Consider the following 12131-nt stretch of genomic DNA (forward strand, 5'->3'; position numbering starts at 1 on the left):
GGGCATTCGTACTCCTGAGGCTGAGAGTTAACTTAAGATCCCTTGTAGGGGCACCGAACTGGTAGGGTTGGGAGCTTTCTTGATTAACGTCTGTAAATTGCAAGCTATATACAACTATTTGTGAATGACATCCTTCTGTTGTGTCTCGTTGGCGCAGAAGCGGTTGGCTGGGTATTGGGTTTGTGAACCAAGGTTACTTGCATTTGGTGGTTCCAGCCGAGGTTGGAGACGTATTTCACCGGTACGGGCAAATTTCAGAAAATACTTGAAACAGTTAGAAACACTTGAGAAAGTCTGAAAATCAGGATAGAAGATTAGAAATTAGAAAATAGGGGGTAAATAAGCAAGGACGCATCCTGGTGGATAATATCGTTTGCCAACCATATAACTAACTAGGCGGTCGTAATCGATAAAATCAATCATTGATTTAAATCAATAGATAATCGATATTAATCAATCAATTTAAATCTATAATCGATAACTAAGTAATCGATATTCACAATTTTGTTAACCTCAATTAATTATAAAAATAAAAAAAATAAATAATAGTAAAAAAATATAATCATGTATATAATAAAGGTTTTTATATGACTCTTATTATTTTTATTATTATTTTTTATACCTTTGTAGCGAGAATGGGCCTTTGGGCCTGATGTTGTTTAAAAATATATATAGATAGATAGATTATTAGCTATCTATCTAAAAGTCTAATGTGAGTGAGCCGTGGGGGGCCATTATGGATGTTTTTCCAAGTCTCTTTTTAAATCGAGCTCCGAGCGGGAAACAGGAGTGTTCTATTTCGAGGCGGAGTACGTTTCTTTTGAGACACGTCGCCCGAAAACATGCGTACGGTACTCAATTTTCCTTGCCGATTGGGAAACGTCGCCCGGTTCGGAAGCGTATTTATGATCAGACCATACTGCTTTCTAACAGTCAAATAAAGATGGCGGCAAAAATAAACAACTGGTTGCTACTGCTCTTTTGCCATTTTTCTTTGGTTTTTATGCTTTAATGAGTTGAATTGATTTGATTTTTGTGTGATTGTTACAAGAAATGGTTGATGATTAAGTTTTATTATTATTCTTTCCTGGATTTGATGCTTCGTTTGGTTTGGCATGAGAGATGCAATCTCTTGTATTCTTGAAAAACAGGAACATTTTATCAACTTTCACAACAAACTTATCTCAATTTTGGCCGTATAATTACACAAATTCTAACAAGGACGCAATATTTTTGGATAAATCTGACCATGCTAGGTATATTTGAAAAATTAGTATAATTAGCGTTCATGTCGGTGATATGGGTGGTGACCAGCTAGATCATTTGTGAAATGCACTATTGGTCATGCTGGCTATAATGCGTGTGAGCGCTGCGAGGTGAGAGGTGAAAGAAAGGAAAACAGAACTGTGTATGACTCTTTTAATGATGATCCACTTAGGACTGTTGAAAAATTCAATGAATTAGGATATGAGCATCATCAACATGATTTGTCACCACTCATTCCAATAGTTAACTGTATTGATGATTTTCCTTTGGATTACATGCATATGGTACTACTTGGTGTTGTAAAAAGAGCATTGGTTTTTATCTTAAAAGGAGACAAAATTTGCAAAGTATCCCGTCGACAAGCTATTGAGATTTCGAATCGGTTGATCTCTTTACGTAGAAATATCCCTTCCAACTTTAACCGAAAGCCACGCCCTCTAGATGAACTTTGCTACTGGAAAGCTACAGAGTTCCGTCTATTTTTGATTTATCTTGGACCTGTGGTATTGAAAAAGATGGTTTCAAGCAAACTTTACCAACACTTTTTAGCGTTACATGTTGCGTAAACAATTCTGTTACAAGAACATATTGAACTACATCCTGAACTTGTGGTATATGCAAGAGATCTTTTGAAATGGTTTTCTAAAACTTCAAAGTCTGTATATGGCCCTCTTTTCAATGTTTACAATGTTCATTCCATTGTCCATATTGCTGACGATGTATTGAAACATGAATGCTCACTCAATGAAATTTCAGCTTTTCGATTTGAGAACTACATGCAAACTTTGAAAAGATGGTTCGCAATGGAAGTAATCCAATCACTCAAATCGTTAAAAGGCTTGGGGAGATACAAATTAACAGCTCTCTACTGTCAGATAAACCGAAAAAGTGCTTTAAGGTAAACTCAAGGGATTGTTTCTTTTTGACGATTGGCGGAGATGTGTGCGAAATCAAGAAGGAAACCGACAATGGCTACGAGTGTCAAGTTATAAAACGGAAATATTTTGAATCCTTCTACACTTTTCCAATAGAATCTATGAAGCTTGATATCCTGTACTTGCGAAGTTCTACAAAAATTAATAGAAAAACTGAATCATTTACCATATCTTCAATTAAAAAGAAAATGATCAGACTCTTTTACAAAAACAACTTTATTTTTTTCCCTCTATTACATGATGTAGAAAATAATATGTATTAAATTATTTTTGTTTTTTACTCTGCTGACTTGATACTTACTTTAGGTCATTAAAATATGTTCATCGCTAGGAGTAGGGGCCTTGTTGCTGTTAGTACGTTCGTTTTGAAGGGAGTCTTTTTAAATAATCTCTAATAATAATTTTCCTTGTTATTTTTATATATCCAAGCATATTCCGAGCCGCTGAATTGGAAGTCAGCAACTAGAAGTAGGAAGAAGGCTTATAGGATTCCTAAACTGTGACATTTGCAACCAATATTCACAGGAAAAAATCTGTGAATCACATGCGTGTGAAAATCAATTTCCGAGCATGTGACCCTGCAAAAAATCACATGCGTGTGAAAATGTAATTCACAATCCATCTTTTCTCACTTGTTAAATAGAATAGAAGTGAGTTACTTTTAGGGTATTAAATCTCTCTCTCTAAGAAAGACAAACAATCCTATTTGTGATTTTAAATCTAGTCACACCCCATTTAATAAGTCGAGAAAAGATGGCTTGTGAATTGTATTTTCACACGCTTGTGATTTTTTTCAGAATCACATGCACAGAAATCAGTTTTACCAAGCATTTGATTTCCATACTTTTTCCTGTGATTGTCTCTTCAAGTTCGCCTTCTCGAATTACAACTGTTGTAATTTTAAAGAAAACTTTCAATAATCACAGGAAAAAATAATACAAAGTTCACCATGGACGTTTTGGTGAATTCACGGTCAAAAGCTACAATGAAATTGCAAACTGCAGTTTTTCACCATGAATTAATCAATGAATTCAGTGAACTTTTTAGATTTTATCCTGTGAATGGGGGGAGGGAATCTTGTAAGGATTATGATAATGAAAATTAATATATTTTGATTAGTTTAAGTACTTATATCCATTTTTGCATAATTTTTCTTTCAACGTTAACTGCAAAAAATTAATTTATTTAATTTGTTGAAAATTGCTCTTATATACTTCTTTTTCACTTTATTAAATAATAACGGAAATATTAATATTTGTGTTCCTGTCATCAAGTTAGACCCATTTTTCATACAACTCAAGTTTAAATTTTAGCATTTTTTCACTTTAAAAATGTATCTTAATTTCCGTTTTTTTTCTTCAGCTATGGATTCGCATCTTGAAGAATTCTGCTGTGTTGCTTTTGTGGAAAATGGCTCAAAAAAGATGGGAACAGTCCTATCGAAGTGGATTTTAAATGGAATTTTGTATTGGCCAAAAACAAATTTCCATCTGCTAATGAAACAACGTGCTCCACCAAAAGAAACGTGGTATCAATTACAATAATGGGGGGGGTTTCATGGTTGGCGGAGGAGCGGAATCGGCCCTTTTTTCGGACGGAGTGGCGGAATTTGGCGAAAATTTAGACGGAATTACGGAAATTGGATTCTCTGACGGAGACGGAAAATTAGACAATTTTAGTGCGGAAAAACGGAATTTAGCAAAAAAATTAGCGGAATTTCGGAATTGGTAAAAGATTTTCAAAATTTGCGGAATTTTCGACAAAAATATTGAATTTCAAAGGAATTTTCGGTGACGGAATTTTGGTTCAATTTAAGACGGTGTGACGGAAATTGGAGAAAAAATTGGCGGAATTACGGAATTGGGTACCCCCTGAAACCCCCCCCAATAATGGAATCTTTCATTCATTTTAACTTCTCGTCCTAAATTTCCAGTTTTTTTGTTTTAAGGGAGTTATGAAAGCTGTATCGCCATCGACAGCTCAACTGAAACTGAAGGTGAAGTTGGAGACGAGTTGCAAGCTGGCAAAGTGAACGACGTGAGCTTTTCCAGTGAGGAGTCCGATGCAGAGTCCGATTTGGGTGGAGATTATCTCAATGGCACTGGTGGAAACGTTCCTTTGTTTCCTCAAAAGTACGCATCGCCAAAAGATGGACTCTCGATCAAACCGTATGTATTAATATCATATGTTTAAGTGTTACAATTGGAGAGTTATAATCATCGAAGAGCACTTCATTTTAATCCTTCTTGAATGAAATTTGAATTTGGTCTGTTTCTTTTTTTACATTAAAATCCAAACTTCGAATCTTCAAATATTATTTTAATATAAAATTCATTCTTCTAAGTATAAATTTGACCAGGGATATTTCAATATTGCATTATTTTTCATACAGGGATGGTACTTCAAATTCCAAACAGACACCTGGTGCTTCAAATTTAATTTCTAAGCTGAATTCATCGAATCCTGATGCGAGGTGAATAATATTATAATAATCGAGTCCAAATTTAATTCATAATACCTTATTACACAAATATTACTAGTCATTTTATTAACGCGAACTGTTAATTTTTTGCGTGTTAATTTCAAGGCCGTTGAATAGTTGCCTAGTAATATTCGTGTAATAAGGTAGTAATAGTAGAAATAAAATTATGAAAATATTTTAAAAGCATATAGATTTCAGTACAATTCTAACAATTGTATTATTGGTGTTCTTGGTAATTAAATATTGGTATCAAGGCTGTACACATCCCCTAAAAAGATTTTAGATATAATTTTTTGGCCTATATCGTAGGCTTTAGTAGATTTATAAAATAATTTTGTTAAATTTACGTTTGTTTTAGGCATCAACAAAAGTCGATTCAACTTTCATCTCCGAACTCATTGAACGAATCTTCACCGGTTTTGTAAGTTGACTAAACTATTTCGTCGTAATGTCAGGGCTCTGTCCATACACACTTTTTTAATAAGAATAGTGTACTTTGGCTGATGTTGTGCATTAATCTTCTTTTTCTATTGTTCTAAACAGTAGTACTTTTCCTACATTTTTTACCCACTATAGTCGGAGCCCTTAATACTTTTGAATTTTGAACTCATTTAATTTGGACTGCAGTTGTGATTTAGTGATGATAAAAAAGTGATACCCTTTGATACCATTTGATACCCATTTTGACGTTTATGATGATTTCGAACCTCCATATATCGATAAGATATCAGGAATAAAAAAGTGATGGTTTAATATTTAAGACAGAGTACACCCTTTTTAAGATGAAAAAACAAATTATACCGTGTGTATTTTTGGATACAAATCTTTATACTTATACTAAATCTTTTCAGACCGAACTATCTTGGTGGAACTCCTAAAGCCGTCAAAAGATCCGCATCAAGGTAATTTCTGAATAAATAGTCATTGAGGTACTCCAAAAGCATAGGGAATTTATGATTCACATTTTGTCTTTTTTAACAGAAGCAATGTTTTAGCACTTAAAGGTCATAACTTTTGATGTAGTTAACCAAATTTGATAAATTACCCCTCAAAATATATTCCAATAGATCAATTTATTATTTGGTTCTTCAGGGTATTCCTTCAATAGTATTCGTTTTATTTATTAGAAGACAAGAAGAAGAGGAGAGCTTGGAACTTATTGATGCGGCGAAGATTATGGGTCAGTTTATGTTAGTTTTGTGTACTCCTAGCGAAGTCCTGATATACAGTTTTCTTTGTAAAGCTAATGTGATATTATAGGAGTCAGAAATTTTGATTTTAGTTATAAACTAAATTTTAAGACATCTCTGTCAGGAAATTAAGCATTAAAAACGTTTGTCAGGGACCGATGGTTTAGTCTTGAAAATGCTCTTTCTGTAAACAGTTTTTATGAAATGTGTTGACTTTTATAAGAACATTCACGAGCCTTAAATTTGGCAAAGAAACTAAGAACAAGCTCAGCCTCGGAATTTTCTGAGAACTTTTAAAAGCAACCTTTTTTTGGCACTGTTAATACAGAAAGGGATGTTTTCCAGAATATTTTACTCTTTTTCAGCAAAAAGCTTGTTTAGAAGATTTTCAAGGTTTTTTTGAAGATAGAAGTTTTGCTTTGGAAATAATGAAGGTTGCAAAGTACTGTCAAAAAGAACATTAAGAACAGCTGAATAACATGAAGCCTTAAAATTCCCAAAACTTAAGAACAATTGAGCCTTAGTCAAAATTTACTGGTTCTTTTAAAAAGTGATTGTAGTTCATCAGTTAAGGCCTTTGAATTTTGTCAATGCATTGCTTAAAAAGCTAACTTCTGTCTTTTCTATCTTCAGAACAATTCAAAATGTTGTACGATCGGCAAAACAAGATCATGACAGAAATTGTGAAATTAAGAGCACACATCGACAACAAGATGGCATCTCTTCCCATCGAAGACGATCAATTCCAGCTTCCAGAAGTAAACAGCCAACAAGAAATGGATACCTTGGAAGAAAATCTAAATGATCCTGATTTCTTAGCAAAGTTTGTAAGTATGATTAATTCAGTTAATTTCAATTTAGCTGTCAGAAAATACGAAATTCAAATCCCCAGCCATAAAAGATATGGGAATATCGATCCCCATTGAGTTTTGGTCCGTTACTTTTACCTCCACTAGCTAATAAAATCCCACCGGGTCTGTGAGAAGGGGGTATCTGATTAACACCAAAAAACAGCGAACAAACAAACATCCTGTTTCATCATAGTAAATTATGTGAAGACTTTGTGTCATATCTTTGCACTGAGTAGATGCTTTTGAACGTTTTTTCACAGTGATTATGCTCTGAAATTGAAGAATTACCTCTTTGAAAATGGTGATAATATCTCAGTAAATTTTTCTTTTTTCTTATCTATATCTTCATTTTGAAAGATTTTTTCAACTTTCTTTTTGATAATATCCACTTCCGGGTTAACTTTTCGACCGGCACCTGCATCTCTATCAAATTGAAGGTGAAATTAAATTCGATCTCTTTTTATAGAAATCTCGTATCGCACGAATTGGCGGGGTTGAATATGGTGATGCTGCAATTCTAGTGATGGAAAAGTAAGTAGTGATAAAAGAGATCCTTCGGTCTTCTAGATATTTAAATGTCTAATAACAAAGATCTTTCAATACTGAAAACGATAGTGCTTCAAATCTTGAGATGGTGATTTTCAGTTCATAGTTCTGAAAGTTTTCTGACTACTGGTTTTGTACGTCCGATGTTTATTATGCATGGTTCTTCAACGAGGCAAAGGAAAACAATGCTCTATTTAATTGCAACATTTTTTAAATAAAAAGACTTTTCCTTTTTGTTTTTTTCCATCGTGCATTTCGAACTTTAAATTAAAGTTAACTAAACAAAGACCAAGTTTTTTCCCAAATGGGGTAGATCCTAGTGGGTCACTGAGGCAGGGGTGTTGTGTTATATCGTTCTCTTTAAAAAATCACAATTCAAAATACATAGATCATTTTCAAAACTTTTTTTCTTTAGATTTTTTACAAGAGCTTTCTTAAGCACCTGCAACATGGAAGGAAACAACGGGAAGTTTGCCTTCAAGAAATCCAAGGCTTATTCTGCAATTAGTGGTAATTTGTTTCTACTTTTTAAAATTTAGTGACTGGTTGATTCTAATGAATAATCAAATAAAAAAGAAGGCTGTTTCTTACAATCAATCAAGCCCAATCTAGTGTACCAAATATCTATCCTACGAAGAAGATTTTAATGATCTCAATAGGTTTCTCAGATTAAGAAAGTAAGGTGACCGATATCTATTCTTGTTTTATTTTTCCCTGTGTTAATGTTTTTGTCGGTTTTGCCAACAAATCTCTCTCTCTAAAGATTTTACTATTATTTTATTTCTTTCAATAGATGTTCTAGTGAAAAAGTATGGCACAACGGAAGATAATGTTGGGAAGAAAGTTGCCAACAAATTACGAAACGCCCCTGGACAGAAAGGTGGACTTGGCAGAAAGAAGTAGAAAGTTTATTTATTTATTTTATTTTATGTGTAGATTTGAATAGGGTTTTGCTTACTACTTCCCATAATAAAACATGGTCCTGGCTGGATTAATTTTTATTTTTGTTAAGTCACAATATAACATTGAATTCAAGGATTCTTAGCCAAAGTAGCACTAGCAAAAATTTTCGCACATATAGGTTTTTGGGATTCTGGCTTCTTTACGTTATTACTTTCATTTTCCTAGGAATTTTTAAACTCGCTACTTTGAATTATGAAAAGTTGATTTCAGATTTACAGATAAGTGTATTTTTAATTGTAAATATCTGTTTGAGTTATCAATTATTGTGTTAATGTTCCACTGTAAATTACTATTTATTTATTAATTTTAATATAAATTCTATTCTATAAATTTTCTTAATTTTCATTATTTTTTTATTGAAACGGTATTTATTCAAAAATTTCCGTAATAGATCTCTGACCAAAGGATGGTTTAATACTATAACATAAACTTGTGTTTCTAATGTGTTTTTTTTTCCTTCTCCCATTGACAATCAGTATGTTAGTATGTACAAAACGTCAAAGAAAGTGAGCGAGATTACGCTGATAGTCCGAACATTGAATTTAATGATCTCTTTCCGAAATCTCCGTGAAAAGCCAAAACTAAAATCTTGTACGTATCTTATCTGAGATGCATTTGAAATGGACATTAAAAAGCATTGAATACGTCTTGAAAACATCTTAAAGAGGATTTGCTACAGATCTTCGTAAGGATCGTGAGAAAGTATTGAATACGTCTTGAAGACATCTTAAAGAGGATTTGCTACAGATCTTCGTAAGGATCGTGAGAAAGTATTGAATACGTCTTGAAGACATCTTAAAGAGGATTTGCTGCAGATCTTCGCAAAGATGTCTTGAAAGCGGACATTTAAGACCCAACGGAGACATCTTTTAAACGTATCCGCGCATTCGATAACGCGTATTTAATACGTTGCTAAAACATCTTAGTGCCGGCTGGGTCAGCTACATACAAAATGATCTAACTTGTTGGAAAAACTTTTACGTAGGGTCGTAAAATGTCGTAAAATTATAATAAAAAATTTAAACGAAAGAAACAAGAGGGTCTGTTAGTCTTTTTGACTTGTAATTTTTAACATGAACTTATTCATGTGTCGGCATTTTCTGAGCGTTTATTCAGTAATTCAGACTTGTTTTCGTACCTTAGAATTTCCAATTTTCTTGTAAACACAAGCAGCAAGGTTTTGACATTTTGAGTAGGATTTTACCCGCTTTATAAATTAACATTTAAAAGTTGGAGTGACATTATTCTCTTTTAAATCCCAGACATAGGTAGAAAAAGTTGTTTTATTTTTGTATTTTGCGTTATTAATTGATAGGTTATGGCCGTAATATCGTTGCTTAAATTCTTGTCTTGTGAGACCAATGTAGACTTTTTTTCTCGTGGTTTGGGACTGTGATTTCACATTTGTAGATCACGGAGGTTGTTTTGCACTTGTTGTCTAACGAACATGATTTCTTGCCGCGACAATTATTTGTTATGTGCTGTAATAATCGAGCAAACATTTTAACTGCAAGAATAGCTAACTTTTACGTTGTTTTTGTTAAAAACTTTGTAAAGGTTATTTTCTTTGGTGAAGTGCTTGGCAATCAATGAATTGAATGAACTTAGAAAGTTAAGTGGTTGGTGGCGCTCCACTTGAATGTAGGTAGTGTGAATTAGCAACTCGCAAAGTATATTTGGTTTTAGAATTATTTCTTTATTTTCGTGATTTTGGGGATCGTCTGTCATCTGTTTTAGTTATGTGCATACTTTGGTTGGTGTCTTTTATTTTAAAATCATTCTTCTTTTTCCCGCGGGAGCGGGATTCCGCACCGGGTTCTAGGCCGACTTTTTGTACTTACTTCGTTTTCTCTTTTTGCTTGCTTTCATTTATTTCTCTAATCACTTCTGGGTAGTGTCAGGCCAACACTACCCCTTTTCTTTCAGGAAGATGACGGGTGACTCACGGGTGGCAGGGGATGCTTACTCTAGGTACCGGACCTAATCTCAGACTTTAGTCTTCATCTTTTCTAGACCGGAAATCTGCCTATTGCTTCACTATGGAGATCTAAAAAAACTTGACCTCCTTGCTCAGCAGATAAGATAATAAAGATAATTATATATTTCACCGTGGATGATCATAAAGAAAAAATTTACACTGACCTTCTAAATCTAAAATATCAGTTTTAGTGCATTTAACAGCAACAGAATCATTAACATCGTAAAAAAAGCCGGCAGGTAAATACGTGACTTTTAATCCCTTAAATTCACTCTCATCGAGGAATATGGGCTCTTCTTTTTGCAAAACGCAATCCCCGGAATGGAAGGCGCTACAAAAAAGGGATGCATCCACTAACGATGCCGAACGAGTTTGCCCAAGTTGCTCTACCATGTTTTGGTGGGTGTAACTCGCGCTTGTCATTGAAAGGGAAGCATTTTTCGCGCGTAGAACTGAGATAGTGTGTGCCTGTTCACTTTTCACCTGTTTCAACCTATCAATTTTCTTTCTCTGCTGTTCTTCAACAGTTACTTCTTTAGTGCTCCACTTGAAGCGCTTACTCTTAGGATGGTCATTCTAAAAGAAAAAACATTTTCAAATTGGAAAATCAAACAAAACTTTGTGCTCTTAACCCGAAAACCAGCTACATCATCCTATGATCTCCTTACATACCACACAGCACTAAAGATCAAATTATTATTCTCAAAAGGTGTGTATCAGCCTATTTCTGACAAAAGGCCATTTCATAATGAAATTTTCTCATTAGAGGACAATCAGTCCTAATTCCCCATCATTCATTAGCCTGTGTAGCAAAGATGTAATCGCTTTTGTGAAGTCTATTCGAAATGGAAAATAGACATTGTTATGTCTTCTCTTAAGACTATGTTAACCCACAACGTTTCCGTTCTGTTCCGAACCGAGATGAAGTCTTTCTAATGCTAGCTGTAATTTGCCAATAAGCTTTATTAAGTTTTAGAACAGGACGGAACAGTAGCTTGTGAATACGGTTTAAATTGATAAAGAAAAGAAAGCCTAAACGACACGAAAGCTATATTAAAACTGTTACAATGAGAAAAAAAGGAATGCAGAATCAACAAAAAAAGAGAATCGCACGTCAGCCTTCCAACAAATATCAATATCTCTGATTTACCTCTCGTTGTTCATTTTCGACATTGTCTGATAAATCATTTCCATTTTCTTCTACATCAGACAAAGGCTGAAAAAAAAATTCATTCAGAATAAATGAGCAATTTACATCTTATTTCAATACATCAACAGAATTTTAACTTAGGTCACTTTAGTCGTTTCATTTTAATCGTCTTTAAAGACCGTTTGAATAAATTACAGAGAAATTGCCACGAAATTTTTTACCAGAGTTATACGGTGGTAGAAACTCAATTTCAAATTCGATTTGTTAAACTAAATTAAGTGACCATGTCTCAAAGCAGAAAAAACTGCACAAACTAATGAAAATACAGTGTAAACTTTAAGACGCCTAAATCTCTTCTCTTACACGTTAGAAACCCAACCTAAAAGAAAGGGTGGTAAAGCAAGGTGCTTGGAATTTTCCCCGCCTACTTGGATTATTTTAAGTCCAATAATAAGGCTTGAAAATATAAATAAAAAATGTCACCTCTTGTGTACCATTTTGAATGTCAGGTATTTTGAGTTGCAAAGTTACCTAAAAAGGTTTGTGCACCATTAAACTCATACCAAACGCAAACTTTACTCAATTATTATAATGTATATAGGTTTATTATCTTTGTATGCTTGAAATGAAAGGCTAGATTCTCTCCATCGAGAGTGTATGTTTCAATTTTTAAGACTAAGAATTAGACTAAGAATTAAAAATGGATTTAATAATGAAAAGAAACAATCCAATGACCATCATATAATTGCAGATTCAATGTAAACCGAACC

General features: G+C 33.7%; 2 long non-coding RNA genes across 2 annotated transcripts; one reads left to right on the forward strand and one right to left on the reverse strand.

The window, feature by feature from the left end:
* Window positions 1-4154: 4154 nt before the first annotated feature.
* LOC136805653 (uncharacterized) lies at window positions 4155-5585 on the forward strand. The gene is made up of 4 exons (XR_010846432.1): window positions 4155-4369; window positions 4594-4674; window positions 5042-5104; window positions 5535-5585. It is a non-coding gene; the product is annotated as an uncharacterized lncRNA (long non-coding RNA).
* Window positions 5586-10752: 5167 nt separating this feature from the next.
* Window positions 10753-11892, reverse strand: LOC136805654 (uncharacterized). Its single transcript, XR_010846433.1, has 3 exons — window positions 11845-11892; window positions 11362-11427; window positions 10753-10787 (listed from the first exon to the last, which is right to left on the reverse strand). It is a non-coding gene; the product is annotated as an uncharacterized lncRNA (long non-coding RNA).
* Between the last annotated feature and the right edge of the window lie 239 nt (window positions 11893-12131).

Source organism: Clytia hemisphaerica, unplaced genomic scaffold, assembly GCF_902728285.1.
Source record: "Clytia hemisphaerica strain Z4C2 unplaced genomic scaffold, Clytia hemisphaerica genome assembly, whole genome shotgun sequence".
NCBI classification, from domain to species: Eukaryota; Metazoa; Cnidaria; class Hydrozoa; order Leptothecata; family Clytiidae; genus Clytia; species Clytia hemisphaerica.